At 37.8% G+C, this 12,383-nt stretch overlaps 1 pseudogene; it reads left to right on the plus strand.

Moving 5' to 3' along the window:
- The window catches only part of LOC100026211 (triosephosphate isomerase-like), a 32,502-nt pseudogene extending 20,365 nt beyond the window's left edge, over positions 1-12,137 (plus strand).
- The last annotated feature ends 246 nt before the right edge of the window (positions 12,138-12,383 follow it).

Below are 12,383 nucleotides of genomic sequence, written 5' to 3' on the forward strand. Positions count from 1 at the left end.
TCACTGGTAAGAGTAGGATGAAAGACACCAAAGGTGGATGAGCAGCCCTGAAGGGCTCAGCAAGCCCTCACACCAGACAGAGATGCTAGTCCTCCCAGAACAACCCAATTATAAATTGCCTAAAGTCAAGGGCACTTTGAGGTTGGTAGTAATGACCCTTTGAGGATTTAGTCTACCAATTGAAGTGGGAGTTGGAGAAATAGCCCTAGAAGAAGTACTAAATAAATAAATACAAAATAATAAAAATAATATAAAATAAAGTCAAGGGCAGCAAGTTATTCTCAATTCTAGCATGGTATTCTACAAACAACAGATATTCTCTAAGGGTTTTGCTATTTATGGTGCTGCTAGTAAGCCTGGCTTCTAACAGGTCAAATTTTTCTAGTGTTTGCTAGAGAAAGATTTCTGGCTAATATTCTCCAAGTAGTCTTCTAGTCAGGAATTCCATGAAGTGCTTATTTTCTCCATCTCCCCCACATACTTCCTAACACTGCTAATGTGAGTCATGCCCAATTAATAAGAGGGGAAACAACTTTCAGAGACTAAAGCAATAATAGAAACATATTTGCAACCTGCTGCTAGAAGCAAGTTAGGAAATGAAATATCCATATGGAGACACCATAGGCTATCTGTGAAGGATAGGAGAGCCTTTTAAAGCTGAACTACTAATCCATTTTTCTTTTATTTAAAAGATATCATTACATGCTTCATTCAAAAAAGAAAATGTTATGTTATACAAATATGCATATTAAGGGACTCTCAATTTAGTGTTCCAATTTTTCCCCATCTCTTCCAACATTCATCACTTTCCATTATAGTCATATTGGCCAATCTGACAGGTGTGACCTATCCTATCAACCTCAGAGTTGCTTTAATTTGCATTTTTCTGATTAAGAGTTATTTAGAACATTTTATATGATTATTTATGACTTTTTTATCTGAAAATTACTTGTTCATATCCTTTGATCGCTTTTTCAATTAGGAAATGGCATGTTCTTAACTATTTGATTTGGTTCTCTGTACATTTATGAAATTAGATCTTTATCAGAGAATTTTGTTATAAAATTTTTTCTCATATTTTGTTATTTCCCTTCTAATCTTGATTATATTGCTTTTGTTTGTACAAAAGTTTTTTCATTATAGTAGAGTTTGAGATCTGATCCTGCTAGGCCACCTTCCTTCACTTTTTTTTTCATTACTTCCCTTGTTATTCTTGATCTTTTGTTCTTACAGATGAATTTTGGATTTTTTTTCTAGTTCTATAAAATAACTATTTGGTAGTTTAATTGGTATGTCACTGAATAGGTAAATTAATTTAGGTAGAATTGTCATTTTTATTATATTAGCTCAGCCTAACCATGAGCAATTAATATTATTCTAAATGTTTAGATCTGACTTTATTTGTGTGAAAAGTGTTTCATAATTTTGTTCACAAAGTTCCTGTGTTTGTCTTGACAAATAGATTCCCAGGCATTTTAGATTGTCAAGAATTATTTTAAATGGAATTTCTCTTTCTATCTCTTGCTACTGAACTTTGTTGGTAATATATAGAAATGCTCATGATTTTTTGTGGGTTTATTTTGTGTGTTGTAATGTTGCTAAAGTTATTAACAAATATTTCCACTACTTTTTTAGTTTATTATGTAAGTATGCCATTTGCATACTTACATACAAGTATATCATCTGCGAAGAGTAATAGTTTTGGTTCCTTGTTACTACTTTAATTCTTTCAATTTTTTTTCTTATTAATGAAATTTTTTTCAAAATAAGATAAGAATGAACAGGTGGCACTGCAGCATAGTAACCAGATACCAATACTATCCATAGTGAATTTTTTTTAAATAAAGGAAATTACTATCCTCAGAGAAAATAATGATACATAGAGAAACTTGGAGAGATCTGTAGAAACTGAAGAAGATTAAGTAAAGTCCAGTCAAAATAACTGATAATATATAACATGTATAGCAATGATTATAATATTGTTCAAGGCAACAAAACTCAAATCAAAGAGAACGTCCACATTGATACCTAGTTATGAAAGTTGAAGTATTTTTCCTTCCTTCAATTCTATTAGTAATCAATAAGCTACAAAGAAATCACAATTACTCTGTTAGCTGGTTTTATTGTAACTGTCCAGGAAAAGAATATACTTCAGAGAGGAGTTCTTACATGTTTTGTTGGGTAGCATCTAATACATCAAAACAAAATGTACTAATGAAAATTTTTCAGATTTCATATAGTGTAAAAAAAAATTCACCAGCTCTCTGTCATTCAACAGATAAGCAAAGTAAAGAGATTACATAGAATTTTAGAACTGGAAAAAATAATACCTAGCATTTATAGCACTTTAAAGTTTGCAAAGGATTTGACAAATATCACCTCATTTGACCTTTACAATAATCCTATAATTTAGGTGCTATTGTTATTCTCATTTTATAGATGAGGAAATTGGCTAAGAGAGATTAAGTGATTTGCCCAGGATTTCACAGCTAGTAAGTTTTTGAGCTAGATTTCTTTTGGTGGAAACTATATCCTCTCTTACCCTAAAGAAAGTTAGGCTAGTTTTTCTGTGTTATATTGAAACTCAAAATTGGATTGGCTTAAGGGACTAATGGCCTAAACTGTTGACCTCACTTTCTGATCATCTAAACTAGCCATGAGAAACTCTTTGAACTTTCTGATGTTTGGCTGGCAGACCACTATGGGCGAGCAACTCAGAAACTTCTGAGGGGAAGGAAGGAGGAGACAGAGCCAAGATAGTGGCTTTGTAGCAGCAAAAGCTGAAACCCCTCTATCCTTTCAAACCAATCTTTAGAGGGCACCTCAAAGTGACAGGAGTCAAACCAGGACAAGTGAAGGGACTCTCCTACTGAATATAACTTGAAAGGTAGGCAGACAGAGAGTCAATTTTCATAGGATAATAGGGAATAAGAAGCAAACTTACAAATGGAGGAGTTCTGGCTGACCCACCCCCACCCCCACCTACTATGCCAGATTCAGAACCTGGGCATGAGCCAACTTAGATCCCAGGAACCTAGGAAGCAGACTGTACCAGCAAGATGTGAATGTTACTTTTACTCCACCCTGCTTAGTCTTTAGAATTCTAGCAACCAGGAATGTATACACCCCCACTTAAGGATTAACTGTGAGGAGGATGGCCTATGACCGACATATGCTAGCAAGTAACAAATCAGAAACAATTGACAGACCCCCTGGGCTGCCCTAAGCCAAGCTTAAGTTACCATTGGTACATGTGAGACACAGGAAGTGATGTAAAGAACTGCCTATATATTTCTCATGACTTCCTCTCTCACACTCTGTCTAGGCAGCGTCTTGGCATTCTTGTGGAGTTTTTGCTCTGTAGCGTTGTTTAGGTGAGGCGTCTTCCCTGAGTGACCTTGATGAGTGGTTAGACTGATTCCTCTTTTCCTTAATCTCCTAAAGGCACTATCCTCGGAGGAAGGCCCCTCATCTCGGGGAAGACTTCATGGCTGGAAGCTGAGCCAGATTGAATCTTCTAGATTGAATCTTCTGAGGAGGCCTCGTGGCTGAGGCCTCTGAAACTTCCCTTGGCTTAGGCTAGGCCGGAGAAATCTTATACCCTTTCCTCTCTCTCTCTCTTCTTAATTTCTTCCTACTATCATAATTAAACCACCATAAAAATCCCAAACTGGCTTGAATATTTTATTGGGATTGAATTTAAATCCCTGTGTTATCTTTCTCCATTAGGATGAAAACTCCTTGGAATAGCTACTAACTTCCTGCATGTATTTGTATTCCCAACACTTAGCACAATGCCTGGCACCTAATAAGCATTTAAATTCTTCTTGGCTAACTGATTAGTTGCTAAATTGTTGAAACAAGATTAGAATCCAGGTCTCCTGATCCCCAGGTCAGTGTACAATAGATTTATTTGTTCATTCATTCAGTAAGCATTTATAAAGTACCACCATGTGTAAATCATTAAGCTATGCACTGAGGGGAGGATATAAAAGTGAATGACCTCTAAGGATTAAAAGTTTAGGAGGGAGGGAATATTAGACATATCCAGAAAAAATGCACAAGAGATAAGAATAAAGTGTTATAAAGGTTCAGTAGAGAGAAAATTTATTATGTCCAGCTTAATAAAATACCCTCCAGTGATTTCTATTCTTTGTACTTCAGAGGTTAAAAAACAAACAAGCTAGAGAGTCAAGGCAAATAGATAATTTTCAATTTCTCAAATTATTTTCATAATATACAATCCAAATTTCTTAATTTACTGAATTTTAATATATTCTTTTCTGATGTTGATTAGCTAGATGAGGGTCTCTTAAAATATTAGCCAGCATCCTTCTCTGAAAAGGGATCACTGACTTAAAAGTGAAGAGCCCAAAAGCAGGTTCTCTGAAAGGCATTTGATGATGTGCTGACCAGCTGGCTTATTGTTAGAAATGGAAAATATATCCCATTAGAAATGCAAAACTATTACATGATAATACATGTATAAACCATATCAAATTGTTTACCATCTCCAAGACAGGGGAGAGTAGAGAAAGTAGAAGATAATTTGGATGGATCTTATAATTTTGGAAAATGTATGTTGAAAATTGTTACTACATGTAATTGGGAAAATAAAATCTTTGAATAAGGAAAAATAAATAACCACTTATAAAAGAGAAATGCAAAATTGCAAATACAAGTCTAGAAAAATAAAATAATTCTTTTCTACATTGTTCTGGGAAAAAATCATTTACAAGGACAGACAGAAATTAGCAACTCATTTTCCCCTTTAAACATTACATTATATCAGTTTTCCAGTTAGGACTCAAATTCCTCTGTTCCTGAGCGTTCAATTATTTCATAGCTGTTTTCATTATCAAGTATTTTTTAAACACCCTGCTATATGCTCACACATTAAATGAAGCAAAAAGCAAGCAGAAGAGATTCAACCAAAAACCATCCAAAGGGACTTTTAAAATGTATCTGCCTTATGACAATATTTGTTGTTCAGTCGTTTTCAGTTGATTCTTCATGATGCCATTTGAGATTTTCTTGGCAAAGATACTGGCATGGTGTTCCAGCTCCTTTTCCAGCTCATTTTACAGATGAGGAAACTGAGGCAAAGAGAGTTAAGTGACTTACCTAGAGTCATAATAAGTGTCTGAGACTGGATTTGAACTCAGAACATCCTTACCTGACTCTGGAAGTCAGAGCACAGTTGAAAATGTAGCAGATTATATATGGTAACAAAAATAGAACTATGATGCAAACTAGATTAAAACTATGATTGGTCTATAACAAAGGTGAAAGGTGAGTTATATATTTTTCTTAATCATGCTGACTTACAAGAGGGGTCTCCAGAATCCATAGCAAAGGTGAAAAACAAAGAGAGGAGCACCCTCTGGAAAGTCCCATGCCAAATACCACTCAATACCAGAGAGACCAAGTGCTGGGCACATCTCCTGACTAGGTTGAACCATCTTCCAACCATTATCACCTTCAAGAAACAGGACCAATTTGTAGACCTTAAAATTAGGGTGCCTAAACTCTATTGCATAAGACTATGTTCATTTTTCATTTCAAAGAGGACCAATAAAAAAGGCCTCTTCTGTCTTCTCTAAAGAAGTGGTAAGCCATGGGTATAGAATACTGCATACAACATAAGATTTTTTTTCAAAATATTAGTTTTTCTAACCATTTTCCCCCTCTATTTTTCTTTATTATAAAGGTCTCTTAAAAGAGGAATGAGGAATGAAAATGTGGGAAATGCAAATAATATTAAACCAAAAGATACCATAAAATTTTATTTTAAAATTTAAAAATTAATAAATGCTCTTGGTTGGTTGAAAAAAAAAACACAAAGAGGGCCAATGACATCACAGAGTTATGTGATTTAAGTGAGGCAGAGTTGCACAAAGTCTTCAACTTGAACTTCAACTCCCTCTCCTAAAATGATCAAAGTTTAGTGGCAAGAAAAAAGTCATGATGACCCCTAATTCTTCTCTCTGCATTGACTTATGACAATGAATTTTGCAGACTTGTACCCTAAGTTGTAACCAGTGAGTCTGCTTTCCTCGAGAGTTTTGGAGACCTCCTCTTACACAGAAAGATAAGTAAAAACTGTCAAATGTTTCCTTTTCCACTCCCCCTCCTGATGGTTGACTTGAGGTATGAAAGAGTCCTTTAAAGTCTCTTATTGGGGGCTCAAGAAAATTCTATCCACTTACCTCTTCAAATCTTGGCTTCCCCTATCTGTTTCTGAAGGTCGGTTTGGTTTGATTCTTTCCCCCAAGTCAGGAAAAATCTTTATTCTGTTATTCTGTCTTTGTTCTGAGTCCTGCTGACTTGAAACCCATTCTTGTTTATTTAGTAGGCACAAGAGTTTAGAATCCCAAAAGAAGGAATCTATTTTTTTACCTTTATTAACTGTTTTCGACAGGTTCATCTGTTTAAGCATCTGTCTAGCCCAAGAGATTAAGTGTAAATTTCTTTTAGGTTTGAGGCAGGCTTTTGTGTAAAAACGAATTTTTTGTCCATCTTCCCACCCCCTTGTCCAGTCCTCCTTGTGTCTCTAGCTTTCTATTTGGTTTTTTTCCCCTTCCCAGCTTAGCTGAGGCTGCCCACTAGCAAAGGAGATGATGAATCCTCACCAGCAACATGACTGTGAGCTAATAGACACTGTCTTTCCTACAAGAGTCCATGAAGAGACTTATTAAGTTTCAAATCTCCTTAAGTAAGTTCCAGCAAAGGAACTCTAGTACCTTACAGTTTATTATGCTCTTGAGGTTTAATTGATAAAAATTATTCACTTAGCAAAAAGGGAACTTAAATTTAAATTTTGATTTGTTTTTGCTGAATGGGGTGACAGTGAAAGTAGAAAAGTGTTTACCTTTGTCTGTTTCTTCATAATGAACTGAATTCTAACTAGACAAAAATCTTTCTTATCAACCAGATTTCAAAAATTTAAATCTTAAAAGATTAATAAGTTTTAATTTTAAAAATTAAATCTTACCAATGTGTCTTATCAACAAAATTGAGAGAGAGAGAGAGAGAGAGAGAGAGAGAGAGAGAGAGAGAGAGAGAGAGAGAGAGGCAATGGAGAAGGTGGTTCTCCTAGGGTCAGGAATACTTATGTTCACATTTGGCCTCAGACACTTAATATGACTCTGGACAAGTTATTTATCCACTGTTGGCTGAAGCAGGCATTGTGCAGAACTTAGAGCTTGGTCAGATATTGAAGATGTCAAAATTATCCACTTTATCCCTAGACCTAGACTATTTCCAGACATCCTTGACTTTTCTCTTCTTGACTCTGGAAGAAAGAATGAGGCTGATGACTTTGTACAACACTGCCTCACTTAAATTTAATTCATTCAAGAGTCAAGACATCCTCCCTTGTGTGGACAACAAGTACAAATCTTCGGGGTCTGGATATGAAGTGTCTTGTGAGAGAAATGATGATGCAACTGGTATAACTGGATCATAGAACATATGCATAATAAGAAGGTTGGAAAGGGTGGAAGGAACCAGGTTTTGAAGGGCTTTGAAGTATTGAAGGGACAGACTATTTTCTATTTGATCCTGTAGGTAATAGGGAGCAAATGGTGTTGTGACTTGGTCAGACAATTTGACAACTGAAAGGAGTATGGACTAAAATGGGGATTTTCAAGTCAGGAATTTCCAAGTCAGGAAAGGTCAACTAGCAGGATGCTGCAATAGCCCAGATGTGAAGAAATGAAAACCTTCACATGGCTAGTTGGGAATGTCCAAAGAAAGAACAGGACATATATGAAAGATATTCCAAATTTAAAATTGATGAAATTGGCAACAGATTAGATATGGGGTGGTAAGAGGGAGTGAAGAGTAAAGGATGACACCTAGGTTATAAACCTAGATTCCTGGGATAATGATGGTATCATTGAAAGTAGTAGAGAAGGGGAAAGCTGGGTGGCTCAGTGTATTGAGAGTCAGGCCCAGAGTTGTGTGTAATTTGAATCTGTTACCCTAAAAACTATAATCCCCAGCAAAACTATGATTTCTAGCACCCTACTCTCTTCCTGTCTTTAAGTACTGAAGTAGACAGAAGATAAATTCAGTGGAGTTCTGTCTCTCTCCCTCTTTTTCCTTCTTGTGGAGGCTTTGGTGGAGTGGGCTTTTTTGAGCATGTAGAAAAAACTTAGTCACATGGTTCTATTTTGGCAGATAATAAACTTTATAACTATAATACTTGAAGTATTACATATTAATTTAAATCCTGCATTTATGACAACCAGAAGTGGGGTTCAGAACCCTTAGTTCTCTCTGAATAGATTAGTTTGAAAAGAAACCACGTTCCTCCTGCCATGGATTTTTATCCCCCAGGAAACGCTCTTCTTTTCAGTGTTGCTGCTGCTGACTGTTGCTGCTGATCCAGCCTCCTGCTGCTAGCTCCCTGGGTGGTCCCAGCCACCTGCTCCTGCCTCCCTGCCTAGGTGGTCCTTTTGGAGCCATTGCTCCTCCACTGCTGCTACCCCTGTTGCTGATTGGAGCCCTCTCCAAGGGCTTGGAAAATATAAATCCCTCTTTCCCTTACATTGCCAACAGCTGAGTGCTTGCTAGCTGTTTGCCTTGGAAGCCCAGATGTGTTTCCCTTGGGCAAGAGAGCTTCTACTCTCTTAACTCTCTGTCCACATGGCAGGGGAAGCAAGCTGCTCCCTGGCATTTTACCCATAGGGGGAAGGGGAAGAAAGGACTCTTCCAAACAGTAAGTAGAATTTCAAGCATGCCTCACTCTGTGAAAGAACAGTGCATTACCTATCTCAAAAAGCTCCCAGTTGTAGGATATCTTTTCTTCCTACTGTTCCTGGGTGCACCTTGCAATTGGCATTAAAAATCCTGAAATTCAGGGGAGAAATTCATCTTCCTATACCCCCTTGCCATTCTGGCCTGTCCAGTCTCTACAATACATCCAATATGGGATTCCTCTACACTATGTTCAGCTCAGAATTCTCCCTCACTATGGGAGATCCCAGAGGTTTTACCAAAAGGAACCTAGATGGATGATGATACTGGGGAGCAGAAGGAGCCTTAAAGAGTCTGGAGGTGGATTTTAAGCCTTTTCAGACTCCAACACCAGAAAAATCTCTGTAACAGAATTGGGGAAAAAAGGACTCTTGAATTCAGTGCCTGTATCCTGTCACGTATATATATATATATATATATATATATATATATATATATATATATATATATATATATATATATATATATATACTGATTGCTCATTTTAATATTTTATTTTGTTGTTAAGTTCTATTACACTATGTCACTTTAAGTTACTGTGTTTTGACAATTAACTATATGTGCTGTTATATTGTCTTTATTTGTACCTCCCCATATGACTAGACTGGAGAAGATACCATTAGAAAAATACCTTTGAGTTGTTTATAATAAGAGGTAAGGCTCCCTTTAGTAGCTGAAGTGAAGTATTATAACACTAATCCCTACATCAACATTTGGAAAAATGTAATGGATAAGACATATAAAGACATGCCTTTTACAGCTGTTACAATCTCATACCAGAGGAGCTGGGGAGGTTTTCCTAGGGTGTGGTATCCCTGGATTGCTCCCAAGAGGGAACATTTCTCACAAAGTCTAAGTAGCTTCTGGATGATTTTTAACTCTTGAATTTAATCTGCCTCTACCAGAATGATCTAGATTCTTGGTGAGGTTTTATGCCCAAAAGGTTTTCTGGAATTAGTTGCTATACTACTGTTTTTTATAAATCTGTTTTCTTAGTGAAAATTAATGTATCCTGAGTTGATCCATGTATTTGTCACCCTCCTCAGAGGAGATTGTATAATTGTTATAAAATTTTGCTTTCATAAAAGTTAAGGAACTTGCTACCTCCCAGAATCCAGGAAGTGAACTGCTTAGAGAAGGTGCCATGGAGATGCCTGCAGAAACCTCACACTGCACTGAAAGGTCCAGAAAGAATTTTACGTCATAGTGAAGTTGAACTGTGGGGGATTGTAATACATTTATTTTGTATGTATATTCCTATGCTGAAAGGAGCTCTCCCCCAATTAGATTTTTTTGTCAATGCACCTAGTAATCTTTGGTTTTGTTCTCTTTCCTTTTTATCCTCAAATTATTGTAATTTATAAGTTGGTTATGTTTACAAGATCCATTGGGGAGACTAGTCTTCCAAAAGATCTCAGGGGGGATTTTGTAATTCGAATCTGTTACCCTAAAAACTATGATCCCCAGCAAAACTATGATTCCCAGCTCCCTATTCTCTTCCTGTTCTTACGTGCTAACTTAGACAGGAAATAAATTCAATGGAGTTCCATCTCTCACTTCTTTTTCCTTCCTGTAACAGCTTTGGTGGAACAAGCTTTTTTGAGCAGGTAGGAAAAAATTAGTCATGTGGTTCTGTTTTGTCAGATAATAAACTAAAAAATAATACTTGAAGTATTGGATATTAATTTAAATCCTACAGTTGGGAGATCCTGGGTTCAAATCTGGCCTCAGATATTTCTTGACTGTGTGACTCTAGGCAAGTCACTTAATCTCAGTTGCTAGCCCTTACCACTTTTTTTCCTTGGAACTAATTCTTAGTATTTTGATTATAATATATAAGGTAAAGGGGGAGGGGGAAAGGGAGAAAGGAAGAGAGAGAGAGAGAGAGAGAGAGAGAGAGAGAGAGAGAGAGAGAGAGAGAGAGAGAGAGAGAGAGAGATTTAAGAAGAGGGGAGAATTTGAGAAAAAAGAAAATGAGTTAAACTGGATAACTGACCAAGTCCCTTCCAGTTCTCATAGTCTATGATTCCATAATTATATAATCAGATACATTAGAGTCCTTTCCATTATATAACTTCTGATTTTGATTCTCCTCCCATTCCTACCTTTATTTGCATTCTTCTTTCACAAGGTTAAAGGAGAGAGGAAAAGAGGTTGTTTAGTCATTTCAGTCATGTCTGACTCTTTGTGACCCCATCTGGCAGAGATACTGGAGTGGTTTGCCATTTCCCCTCTCCAGTTCATTTCACAAGATGAGGAAATTAAGGTGGAGTTCAGTGACTTGCCCAGGATTACACAGCTAGTAAGTGTTTGAGACTGGATTTGAACTCAGATCTTCCTGACTCCGAGTCCAACACTCTACCCACTGTACCATCTGACTGCCCCTAATATATTTGTGTGTGAATATATATAATTATATGTGTATGAATGTGTGTATGTGTATGTCTACATACCACTGTCCCAACAACAGTGCAGATTACAGATTGGACCCTCACACAGCTAGGTGTCTGAGGCCAGTTTTGAATTCACAAAGATAAGTTCTTCCTGATTCCAAGCCCACAACTCTATCCACTGAGGAAAAGAGGACAAGGTTCCTATGATTATAAAGGCAGTTAAGGGTACTCTGCTGCTGACCTTCAATCTCCTTCTAAGTGACAGAAGAGCCAACTCCATGACATTTTGGAAGTTCTTGGAGGGGGAGGGGGGAGAATTGGAAGATGAGTGGAAACAAGAAGTGTCTGGGGGAACTCATCACTTTGATCAATGGGGCCAAGGTGCCTACCAACACTGAGATGGTGTGTGGAGCCCCTTCTATCTACCTAGACTTTGTTCAACAGAACTTGGATGAGAAAATTAGTGTAGCTGCTCAGTATGACTACAAAGTGGCCATGGGAGCATTTGCTGGGGAGATCAGCCCTGCCCTACCATGATTAAGGACTGTAGGGTCAACTGGGTGATCCTGGGACACTCTGAAAGGAGACATGTCTTTGGGGAGTCAGATGAGTTGATTGGGCAGAAGAAGTAGCCCTTGCTCTGTCAGAAGGTTTAGGAGTGATTGCCTGTATTGGTGATAAGCTGATTGGGGAGAAGGTTATTTTTGAACACTCCAAGACCATTGCAGATAACATGAAGGACTGGAGCGAGGTTGTACTGGCCTATGAACCAAACCTGTCTGGGCTATTGGTAGTGGCAAGAAAGAGACACCCCAGCAGGTCCAGGAGGTCCATGAGAAGCTTCAGTTCTGGCTTAAGACCAGTGTCTTAGAACCTGTATCCCAGAGTACCAGGGTCAATTATGGAGGCTCTGTGACAGGAGCCAACTGTAAACATCCCCCAAACCTGAATTCCTGGACACCATTTCAAGCCAAGAGCTAAGGCCTTCTTGTGGCCCACTCCCTACCTGCCAATTCAGGACGGGGCAGAACCAACCTGACTCCCCCCTCCCCTTTTCATGTGATTGTGATGCTGTCCCCCTTCACAGTCAATCCAAGCTGCACCTCCCTCAGCCCAGGGTATCGTGTGCCCCAGCTTTCAGCTCTTCAGCTCTTCTTCTGTGGACCAGATCTTTCTTCAGTAACTGTAAAGTTGAAGGAAGCAGGGAGGTGGGGGTGGGGAGGTAAT

This window comes from Monodelphis domestica, chromosome 1, assembly GCF_027887165.1.
Source record: "Monodelphis domestica isolate mMonDom1 chromosome 1, mMonDom1.pri, whole genome shotgun sequence".
Lineage (NCBI taxonomy): Eukaryota > Metazoa > Chordata > Mammalia > Didelphimorphia > Didelphidae > Monodelphis > Monodelphis domestica.